General features: G+C 31.8%; 1 protein-coding gene across 3 annotated transcripts in view; it reads left to right on the forward strand.

Moving 5' to 3' along the window:
• The first annotated feature begins 10,592 nt into the window (after nt 1-10,592).
• LOC128991268 (glutamate receptor ionotropic, kainate 2) overlaps nt 10,593-12,935 on the forward strand; it is an 80,596-nt gene continuing 78,253 nt past the window's right edge. For all 3 annotated transcript variants that reach the window (XR_008490621.1, XM_054413987.1, XM_054413986.1), the window contains exon 1: nt 10,593-10,643. The gene's annotated coding sequence lies outside the window, so the exon portion shown is untranslated. The remainder of the gene's footprint in view (nt 10,644-12,935) is intronic.

Genomic DNA, 12,935 nt, shown 5'->3' on the forward strand with positions numbered 1-12,935 from the left:
TTAGTAAGTGATTCAATCATTTCGTCTTTACGATTCATCTATCCAGTACCCTACATTCCTTGACATTATACCATCGATATGTCGAGCGATCGACAACAATAGGCACCTTACCTAATAAATCAATCGGTAAACAATTTTGATCACGATTGCCACAATCGAAATTTACAATTGTTTACAACAGCTGATTTTTACTCTCTAGAGACTAAAAATAATTTTTAGAGAGTAAAAATGTTACTTTAGACCCGCAACGCATGCATTAAAACTGCTGTTTTTGCAGCAGTGTAACGAAAGATTAACTATTTATTTGAATTACTTATACTTTTGAATTAAGTACTTGAATAAGAATAATCCTTAAAAACTTTATTTAACTGTTAACTGCATCAGCTGTTCGGCTGATCTTAAGGGTAATATTATAGTAGAAAGAACTTCATGAAAACGTCGTTTAAAAGTAAATCAACTATGAACCCAAATTCCATTTTAAATATTCTATAGATTCCTCCAAATAAAATTTCCTCAAACACTGTCCAAGTTAAAAATAAGTTAACCGATTTTGGGCTGTTCGTATTCATAACAAGTTGCTTCAAACTACACCAAAATAAATTTAAAACTAAGTCAAGTTGCTATAATTTAGTTAAAAAGTACACAATTCTTTTGTATACATATCTATATACAGGGTTAGTAAAAAGTGTGGAGACCCCCTGTTATTTTTTTAACGGCCCATACTAGAAAAACTAAACTCGGCACACCATTATGGCATGTTATTAAGTACTTTTTGGGCACAACCGCCACTTGGTGTTCATCCCCAAACTGGGAAATTTTGGGGTAAACTAAAAAATTTCAAATACAAAGACCCATCGAGTCACCCCTCATTTTGAAGGTCCTGGTAAAAGAAAACCAACAACGCAAACTAGAGGTCTCTATCTCATCTCAGTACAAAATGGCAGCCAATTGAAATTCTCATAAGTTCCCAAACCCAAAATGGGGGATTTTGGGGGAAACTCAAAAAATTTTAATGATAAGCCCCATCGAGTGACCCCTCATTTTGAAGGCCATAATAAAAGAAAACTAACAACGCTAACTATAGGTCTCTATCTTAACACAGTAAAATATGGCAGCCAATTGAATATAAAATTGCAAGTTATTTCCAATTTCTTAAGATTTCAATCAGCTTCCATTTTTTACTGGATTGAGATAGAAACCTCTAGTTTGCGTTTTTGGTTTTCTTTTACCAGGACCTTCAAAATGAGGGATCACTTGATGGGGCTTATCATTTAAAACTTTTGAGTTTCCCCCAAAATCCCCCATTTTGGGTTTGGTAAGCAAGTGGCTATTATGCTTAAAAAGTACTTCATAACATGCCAAAAAGGTGTGCAGAGTTCAGTTTTCCTAGTGTGAGCCGCTACAAAATTTACAGGGGGTCTCCAGACTTGGAAAGCTGCAAGTTAAATTCAATTTCTGAGAATTTCAATTGGCTGCCATTTTTTACTGGATTGAGATAAATACCTCTAGTTTGCGTTTTTGGTTTTCTTTTACCAGGACCTTCAAAATGAGGGGTCACTCGGTAGGTCTTTGTATTTGAAATTTTTGAGTTTCCCCCAAAATCCCCCATTTTGGGGATGTACACCAAGTGACGGTTATGCCCAAAAAGTACTTCATAACATGCTATAAAGGTGTGCCGAGTTTAGTTTTTCTAGTATGGGCCGTTAAAAAAATAACAGGGGGTCTCCACACTTTTTACTAACCCTGTATAATAAGATGCAATGTATGTTTGTTTGTATGTTTGTTTTTTTGTTTGTTTGTCCTTTATGGACTCCGAAACCGCTCGACAGACTGTAGTGAAACTTTCAGGCAATATTAAGCATCATTCAAGGATGGTTTGTGTGAAGTTTGGTGCAGATCCGTCATAAAAGCTCCGCCCCAGTGGCTCTGGAGTTTCCCATCTTTACCTTATGAGTATTCATATTGCTAACCTGAAGGCAAGTGAGCGTAGCGAACGATCTAACCTGAAGGCAAGTGAGCGCAGCGAACGAGCTTCAACATAAAGGTGAGTGAGCGTAGCGAACGAACTTCAACCAGGACGTGATTGAGCCATGCGAACGAGCTCATCTTGAAAATGAACGAGCATTTGAAATAAAACCAAATTAGGACAGGACGACGTCTGTCGGGTCAGCTAGTTCAAAATAAAGATAAGCATTACATTTAGTTAAAAACATATTTTTGATGACATAATATTGTAGTATCATAAAGCCTCGTGTGACCAGTGCCTATTCGGGGAATTTTATAGCTCTTTGATCTATTGTTTTCGTCTTTGAGAGCCTTGGTTATAAAGAGGGCACAGGCGTGTATTGACATTTACAATTCTGAGAAGGAATATTTGATCAACTCCGTTCCAACGACTGCCTCTTATTTCTCATAATGCGGAAATTCACGCTTACCTTCCCTCTTAGGGATTGGTGAAAGTTAAATAAATATCTTTGCAGGATACTGCTGGTGTTGGTTTTATGTATATTGGGATACATTTTACATCCATTTTCGACAAAAAAATTCGTCGAAAAGAAATACATACATACTCATGCATTATTTGATAATGAAATATTAGCAGTTGGTTTAACAAAACTGAGGTTATGATACACCTTTTCTTAAGGTCGTGAATTAAAAACTGTGCACCCCTAACTTTAATTTACGAAGTAGAACTATTTCGTAGAACGTGAAAAACCTCATACAGTAAATACACTATTATAATTCTCAATAGTGTTATAATTAATTGTAAAAAAACTATATCAATTCATAACTAAACGCATCCTTACTTTATTACAAAGCGACAACCAAATCAAATACATATAGAATAAACTTTCTAATTTCCAACCCACTTTTCCTAGTTTTGTCATCATAATTGTTCTCAACAAGTTAATATCGTTAAAATAATGGCAAACACGACAATTGATACCACCGGTAATTACTAATTCATTACTTCATAACATCTCAAATTGTATAGCTTACTATTTGTGGTAACAAACTTAATTAATTTACAATAAATACAACTATTGATTAATAATTGATCCCTAAAAGTTCCAAATTGATGTTCGATAATTCTCAGAAATTTGGTTCACTATTTAATCATTATCCATTTCCCATTAAGGTACCTGTGTAAACCTTAATAATTTACCATGAATTTTATCTAAATTGTTGAACATTAGCAGGTACACATTGCTAAGTTTAAATTAGTAATATTTTTTAGCGATTCTAGTTAATAGATTTGCGTTCTATAATCCAGTCTTTACTAAAAAAACACTGGTATATCCACTGGTTACTGCCATAATTAAGCTACATGTAATATAGATTTTGATTAATTTAATTATTATCTATTCATATTTATTGTTTTGGCAAATCACACGAAGTTAAACTAAATAAATTATAAAAACCAGAATGTACGTACTTTAATTTCAATATATCACTTTAAGGACAATTAATTTACTTAAATTCTTCTGTAATTCGATTGGTAAAGCGAGTAGGAGTAATAAACGTAATGCATTACTTACTGATTGAATAATCAAGCTAAAAGCCAATATTAAGTTGATTCGAAAGGTACGTTTTACTTGTAAAATATTAAATTCATTTTTTTTAACATGTTACAGACTAAATATTGGTTATAAACTATTTTAAGAGAGAATTAATGATATAGAAATATTTAGCCTACTTATGAAACTATGTGATTGTTAGCGAATTTCCCTATAGGGAAGTAGCTATTACCGTAGGTGGCACGGCAAGTCCTAGACCCGGGACCAATTTACTTTTTCATTTTGATTTCCCCAGAGGCCAAAAACAACATTCGTTCAAATTTTTATATATGTCTATATATATATATATATATATATATATATATATATAATAAGTATGATTGTGATTAGGGCTACTACTATATAAATATACGTCCGTGAACGCGATAACTTGAGTAATTTTTGTCCGATTTTGATGAAATTTGGTTTAAAGGTGTAAAGCGGGATTAACTTGAATGAGTTCGCGAACCAGCACGATCGGACCATGAGAACGGGGCTCTACGGGGGGTTTTATGGGGTAAAAATTGGTTTTTCTCACTTTTGACCCTCAAAACACAACATTTTCCGATTTCTCTTTAGACCTTTTTAAAGATCTTAAAAAAAAACAAATAATTTAGTATATAAAAGTATTTTTGTTCGATTATTAGTAACGGAGAAAATTTAAAAAATTGTAAATTTAAAATTCCCATGTTATTCTTATGGAGAATATTGTCAAATGTTGTAGTTTGCTTGTTTATGGATATATTTTGATCAAACTTGGCAAATTTATTCATTTTGTACTAAGCTATCAATATTTTACTCAAAAACACACTTTATTAGTTTCCTTGTAGCAGCAAACCTAGGTACTCCTTAAACCTAACGTTATTAAAATATATTTAGGTAACTGAAAATCAATTCAGACAAATGGAATTTCGCTTAGTCGGCAGGTTTGCTGCGGGTATTTATTTTTATTTTGTGTGTTTTTACGCCAGTGGCATTTGTTACGTTTTGAAAGGGGACGTTCCAAACCCTGGTCTGGTTACTATCTAACGTCGACCTTTTTGTTAGATAGCATTATTAATTCATAGCCCAATGACAAATGGCGTCTGGGTCTGGAAACGATCTCGCTTTGATTCGAACCAGCGACCTTCAGATTTTAAGGCGAGCTATTATAACCACTCGGCTATTCCACCCAATTAAATTTGATTTGATTGTGATATTAATGATTTAATATGCAACATTAGATAAGTGGAAAGTGTATAATCTGAAGTTAGATAAGTGGAACGTGTATAATCTGAAGTTAGATAAGTGGAAAGTGTATAATCTGATGTTAGATAAGTGGAAAGTGTATAATCTAAAGTTAGATATGTGGAAAGTGTATAATTTGAAGTAGTGGTTTTGTGGTTAAATATTATCCATAACCGATGCTGAAAATGGTTTTTGTATACACAGGGTTATTTATCTTATCAGCAATATCAACTATTGAATAAGTGGTTTTCTGATTCTTTTATTGCATCTATTTTACATGGAATATTATTGTTTCATACGGTTAAGTAACTTTTTTGAGAGAATTTCTCAGGATTCTATAAAGGGAACATGATAAGCTTCGTATCGACAAAGACATTTGCTTTAAACCGTGATTGTTATTACACGCCTACCTAAAGTCTAGTACAATTTCCAGTACGTTTACGTATTCGAAACACTTATGACATGTAATTTTAAGTAATTTAATCCAAAAAAAGGAAATTTTAAATCTTTTTGTATTCATTTTCTAAATTTTTTTTATAAAATATTCAACAGTTTGACGTTTTACCAAGGAAAATAGTTGTAAAATGACATAATAACTTTATGATCTCATCCAGAAAACTAATCAACAAACTTTAATTTTTTTTATTCATTGTTCCAACGTCATTTTTCGTTAAAAACGTCATCTAGACAAAAAGTAGCAAAACTTCCTAATGCGGCAACAACACAAACAAAACACAATATTTTGGGACCACTGAATAAAATCTAAAAAAGTCAAATATTTGTAACAATATGTTTTGTTATTGTAATATTGTTTTACAATCAATGCTTCCCAACTGGAAATTTAACAGCTGATTCTCATTCGAGACCCTGTACATGAGAGTTTAACTAGGGTTTAGCATTAACTGGGGCAAATCGTCAATGTAATCCGAATCAGACTGCTCGCCTCAGGAAGGCTTGTTCTCTATGTTCTATTTAAGGGGGGGGGGGGTTACAGGGGGTCCACATACATGACATGACACCAAGATGTAAATTATACATCACTGAAGGTAATCTTGTTGTAAGATCTTAAAGGGATTTTTATTTCAAAATAGTGGCTAACAATTGATAAAGGTTCAAAAAGTTGAGTTGTGTTTGAAACTAACATAACTGTTAAACCCATTGCGATGATAATTATACTCACTTACATTTTCTTATACAATATTATTTTCTGTTCATTATTCTTTCGTATTGGACTCACAGTTTCATTTATATAGCCCCAGCATCACACAATGTGCAGGGTTAGTTATTTAAATAAATTATAAGGTTGTATTATCATGTCGGTACAGTAATAGAGTGATAGACATTGCTGCCTAGAATAAAATTCCTATAATACAGATTTCTCTTTGAAATAATATTTTTAAGGATTTTAAGATACTATTTGAGTAAGGTATTAAGAACCATCCATTCTAAATTTTGAAATAGCTCGTTACGAAAACGGATGATTAGTGTTAACTGTTTAGAGTAATTGTGCAAAGAGTAACAATAAGAGATAGAGTAATGAGACATAGAGTAATGAGAGTAAGGAGCAAGACCCTTTTGGTTTTCATCAACATACCGAAGTGTTACCGTAATTTACAACCACTGGCATCGCTAGGGAGTAGTGGTTACAAGATTTCAAAAACATTTTCCAAGAAGGATTCCATCAAGATTAATTGTGGTGAAGAATCGGAATCGATTAAGTAATCATGAAACAGTTTCAAGATAATATAAAAGTTATTTCAAAAGTCAGATTTATATGTATTGTAAACATATAAACCCGATAAGTAAACTTGAATACTTATTATTTGGTACTCATTATTTTAAATTAAAAAGGAAGGCTTAGTTGAGCACCGGGTAATATAAGGGAACTTGTTTTTCAAATTTTTTATAGGCGGATTTTCTATTACACAATTTTAATATTTTTCTCATTCGAACTCGTTGGTATAGTTGTGCATTTTGTGATATACAGATTATCAAGTCATTTATATACATTTTATAGTAATGTGGCAACTAGTCATAAGTTTTTATTGAAAATATTTTATTTGGCTTATAAAAACACTCTACATAATCCCTACGCGACGTACCATTTTTACACCCCTTGTCTACTTTAATTAGGTTTTGAATAGTGCTTGAAAGCAATTGTCATAACCTAGGATTCATGATAAAAATTGATTTTAGTAACACACAATAAAACATTGTGAAAAAAGGATGATGTTGACTAATTTAAATGGTAAATTTCATATTTTAAATATTACTGTGATTCATTAAACCAGACGTATAATAACTCAAAAATTAAAACTAAATTATATACTTTGACACCTTTCACAAAAAGCCTTCGTATTTTTCAATATAATACCTTACCTGATTTTTTATTTTCTGTGCAAACAAAATGAACTCTAAATTCCCTTATTGGAAGGACAAAACAAACAAACTATCCACATTCTTTCAAAGGATTTTTTAGCTCAAACATAGAGGTTTATTTGGAAAGCAACAAGAGCAAAGGCTATTCCAGCTTTGCCATTATCAGCATCAGGAGAACGCGCTCCAATAGTGATTGTGGCCTTTCAAACATTCTTCTGATCATTCCACAGTTTTTACTCTTTGGAATGTTTTCTCTATTACTCCCTCCTCTATGTAACACTTTATTAGAACCCGATATTTGAGGTTTGTGTTGATTTTTACAGACAGACCGATGTTGTTCCATGATTACGGAAAATGCACTCACATCACACAGTTGAATCACATAGGATAGCCCACTATGGTAATTTATTGTCCGTGGTTAAATATAAAACGTTCATATTTTTATTTAAAATCATATTATGACTATAATTTTGTTGGTTTGTTACTGAGGAAATCGTGCTTTGCCTTACTAAAAGAATCTATTATTTTCTAAGTTCTTGTTTAGTATTTGTAACTTTTCTTAATTTTATACGTGTATAATATAACATACTTTTATAATGAACATATAGATTTCACCGAAGTATTTTTTTTGTGGATATGTATTGGCATGATCTGTGGATAAGATGCTCCCTGGTGTGGATTAAAGTCCGCACTAGTGAGTACCTACTACGACTATCCTCAGTACTATCCTGATAATTAGACCAATTCGTAAATTATGAGGACAATTTTGGTTTGGATTGCACTATAAACTTTATGTCACCATTGGCTGCATGGGCCATAAATTAATAGCCCTGTTAGGAACATGTCGGCCTTAGTCAGTAACAAGACTACAAGATCACGCCACTCACCCTACACTCATCTCCATTCATACTTGACTTGAAATAACTACCTTTGTATCGACCCCACTTCAATTAAAAGTATAAAAGTTCTTACATTGAACCGTCTAAAACCATAGAAACTAAAATTTGTTCCATACTATGGCCCTAACCTTTTTGCAAGTGTGCAAAAGACAATTTTTTTTAGATTCAACATAGTTATTTCCAGAAGGTAACGAATTATTACCTACTGGACTTATAGTCTAATCGTGGGGTAACCCTTGCAAACAAAAATTTACGTTTTTGAATTTACTTCCAAATTTTTTAAACGTAATTTAATAATATTTTAAATTAAACTTAGAGCAATTAGGTGACTTGGCAAAGATCTTGCTTCAAAGGCCGGAGTTTGGCTAAAATTGGAAAATAAATTTTAAATGGTGGGGGAAAAGTTAAACATTTTCCGGCGGCAAACTGGCGGGTGACGACCCGGAAGTCCCTTGCCTCTGGGCAGCGCTGTTTGAAAACTCTTTGTGTTACGGAAGTACAATTTACAAACTAAATTATAAATCGTATAAATACCTCTAAACCTGCAGACTAAGCGAATTTCCTTCTCACTGATTGGATTTTTAACTTACAATTTCCTTAAATATGTCAGACTCATTCCCTATTTGAAAAAAAAAAACATCAGGTTAAACGAGTACTTCGGTTCGCTGGTACAAATGTACGTTTTCATTGAAATGAATGAAATAGCATAATAGACTAGGATGATACAAGTAAATTTGAGAAATATTATCAGGATAAGTGATTGAACAAGCAAACTAAGGCAGTTTACCTTTTCTCCATAAACATAACATGGAATTTTAAAATTACAGTTTTATGGAGTTTTATACAAGCCATACGGCGTACAACCATGCTTCAAATCCCAAATTTTAGTTTTTTGAGCCCTTAGCCAGCTTTACGAAATTTTTTAGAGAAAATGTACCAAATTTCATTAAATTGGACGATTTTGACTTGATTTATCGTGCTAACGAACACATAAATATATAAATAAAAATATATGAATTTGAACTGATGGTATTTTTGGCCTGTTAGGACATCAAAACGAAGAAGTATATCGGCCCAGGGTTCAGGTCTAAACATGAGACCTACGGTAATAGCTTACGGGAATTTCTTTAGAAACATGAGTGTTATTAGTGTTCACACGTTCTATTTTAGCATATCTTCAACATTATGGTTGAACTACACGAACACAAAAAGCCCTTTTGTTAATCTGTAAACAGTTAATGTTATTACAGTAAAGTAAAATCGTAAGATCTACTCAAAAAAGGATACATTTAGTCGACATCGACGCACTTAAAACGTCACAAATATTATTAATACGCATTTAAACACTTCTTATTTCATCAAGGACGAGAAACAACTTGCCAAATTTTTATTCTATGATAATACTCAATGTATATAAAATACATTGGCTGATTTTTTAGCTAGGTTTAGTCTTATGAAAACCAAATGACTAAGCTGTGACGAACCAACGGCCCAGATTGGTTGAGCAATGACCAAGTCATTAAATTTGATTGCTAACCAATCTACGTTTTATTAAGCCAACTAAAAAATATTTACTTAAATTACCATTCTTCTGAATATCTAAAAGATTCTCATTGTTCGAGTTGTAATCAAGTTATTATTAAATATTTTGATTGTTTTTGTTCTCGAAATATGAAGTAACATTGAACCTCACTAAGGTCTCAAAAGTCTCCAATGTTCTCGAAGGATTTAATTTGTATTTTTTAGAGCTCTTTTAAAAAAAATATTATATTGTTGATTTTGAAATTCTAAAATATGACTTTAGTTTGAATAAACAGAATTTAAATACAATTTTATTTTTTCAACATTTACATTTTTATAGAATTTAACAGTTTTTTTTATATTTTTCAGTTTTTTAAGCTTAAAACAATTTGTATCTATTTTAGTTTAAGACAGTGACCAAAAGTTATTGTGTATAATTTAAACTCTTCGTTACGGTATCCAGTTAAATACATAAATCTTGTAATGAACCTTTCAAGAAAAATAATTAATTTTAATATTCAAAAAATAAATTCAAACTGGGCGAAAATTGCAATATAAAGTACAGTACAGACAAACAGAATACAAACTAATTAAATATAACTAAAATTGCAAACAAATTGTAAAATTTAAAAATAAATTATTTAAGACTAAATAAAATTGAAATAAAATTGTGATATGTGTATAAAATTATTTATCAGTATCAAAAAAATATGTTTTCCTACTATTTTATTTTTATCATCTATGTTCTTTTGTTTATTAAATTTAAAATAATTTATGCAATTTCAAGCTATTCAAATAAATTAGTAGAATTTTAAAATGTGTTGAAACAAAATCAAATTAAAAAAGTATCAATCTTAAAAAATCATCAGCAAACGTGATCAGTTAAATCCCCGAGTCAAAATCAGCTGCAATTTACACTGCCTGAGATGCAGCCTATACAGTGGGTGGTAGCGGGTGGGGGGTGGTTTAGTTCCCTCCACTACCACCAGAGTCGCTTCTGTAGTGGTCCAGGACCTCAGAGTAAGTTGGAGTCTGCATTTCTCCTCCATCCTATACAAGGGTGAGTTTTTCATACCTTAGTTAACTAGCAATTTATCTTAATAACAAGACTTGTATGCGATTAGTTAACTGTATGTTCTTTTAGGGCAGTTGTATTTTCATAAAATGTATAATGAAATTCTGTTGATGAAAATGAGTTTAGTTATTCTTGAGGTGTCGATGCTTTAGGTGTAGCTTCCACGTTCACATTGTATGTATAACTATACTCGTTGCTGATTAATACGTTTTGGTATCTTTAGGTGTGGGCATTACTTTTCACAGATGCAAATTACATTATGTAATAAGCAATGTTTAAATATTCCCTGTGTTATATGTTTGCCTTAGTACAATATCAAACTAAATAATTTATACATGTAGTGTTACAGTTGGTGGTGAAGAATAAACGAGTAGTAAGCATTGTCTAGCTTATACTTTTATTTCAAAACTGTATCTGATTTGTCTTATTTAAAAATTCTGCTGAAAATTTTGAATGACTGAGAACAAGACATTTTTGACTTATGGCATTAAAGATAATTAATATTGTTTCTGTTTACGATTTGTTGTTATAAGTCGTAATTTAATAAAATCTTTAGAAATGTAAAAAAATAAAGTATAGAATAATATTTTACGCTTAGGTTACACTCAAATCGTTTGGTAAAATTTTAAAGATATTAAAGAGATGCTATTGATTTTAGTCCCTCCGGTCATCGTTTGAACAATAGACTCAGCACGATTAACCTTTTAAGCAACCGTTTCTTAGATATTCAATTGATTGTTTGAAAATCATTATTTTCACGTCTTTTAAAATGTGTAGTTAAGTGAAATGTATTGCTTCAATATAGCGGGAACCCTATTTCTAAGACCAAAATGGTTAAACAATTGTGGTTACCAACTTTATAGTACCTGTAGGACATGTCGGTTTGGTGGTTTAGGAATGATTAGGGCTGGTGTTTTGGAATTTGCGAAACTTATAAAGCTGATAATAGTTAAACATGCCATCTCGTCGATTGGTCATCTTTTGGAGACAATTAAAGCATGGTTTTGTTAAGTATGTAATAGTATATTTCGTACCTAGGGACGAAAATGAGGTTTTACCGGCTCGAGATAGTTTTTAGGTTCAAGATGAAATCGATAACTTAAAACGATTGAGAGCTCCCAAAACCAAAACCATTTTAGTCAGTGGTACGAACGCTATTTTCACCACACTATAACCTATTCAACACAATAATAATGTTTACTAACAGTCATCACAACTACAACTTTAAGGTTATGTGAAGAAATAATTTGAAGAATCAGCAAAAATAATAATAAATAGTTGCCATGCAGCGGTGACAGTAAAACAATTCTACGCATTCATGTTTTAAGAAAGTAAGCGGACAGCTGATTTTTGGCCCTAGTAAAAACATGCTCGGTCCCCAAATAACGATGACGGCTGTCATAGCAATACGTAGCTTTCGGCCTCCAATTAACGTTTGTAAAATAACGGCTAAAACATCGTAGTGTGGTGAAAAGAATTTTAAACGAGCTATTTATTTTTTTCGGCAAATGAACTTCTGGTGTTACAGCTTAAAATAATCACGAAATCGTGTTTGTCTTTAGAGGGAAACATCGATGCGCCCCTAGATTTACCCGATATGAAACCCCTATATGTCCCCCATGTCTCAGATAATACAAAAGAAGTCTACTTGTAACTTGTAGTATCCAAAATCAACAGTTTCTCAATCCTACAAACTTCGACAACTAACAGTTAATTTTTTCTTAAGTAAGAGGCTTTGTGTTACAATTGAGGTAAGGTACGTAAAAAAACGTATAAAAAGTCAACCAACTTTAATGAATACGCGATTAATATTAAGTATGATGTCACAACAAAACTGTGTGGGTGCTTTACTGTCCTAACCACTTAACGTTTTATTTGACAGTTGATTTCGTTAACGTTATTTCTGAAGTACATCCGACATAGATGGAAATAATATGTTGGAACAACGAATGTTATTTTAACTCTTGGACACAATTATTTACTATCAAAGAGCCACCATTTATAAACTATATTAACGAAGAAAATGTATAGCAATATATAATCAATTCTGCAAGTGGATAAAGATAAGATTAAATTTTTCCAAAATATTTAACAAATACAAAGTAAAACATTATGAATATAAATCGAAAAATATAAATCTGCACCAAAAGTCTAAATATGAATACATACAAGTACCGTATAAGCATGTTGAATAAGATTATTTATGTAAACCTATAGAAACTGTCGTATTCAAAGTGTGGGTGTACCTGTAGTTATAGCAAGTGTTTCTTACACAAA

The sequence above is a fragment of the Macrosteles quadrilineatus genome, unplaced genomic scaffold (assembly GCF_028750875.1).
Source record: "Macrosteles quadrilineatus isolate MER2022 unplaced genomic scaffold, UCM_ALF_1.0 Scaffold_4__1_contigs__length_99947679, whole genome shotgun sequence".
NCBI classification, from domain to species: Eukaryota; Metazoa; Arthropoda; class Insecta; order Hemiptera; family Cicadellidae; genus Macrosteles; species Macrosteles quadrilineatus.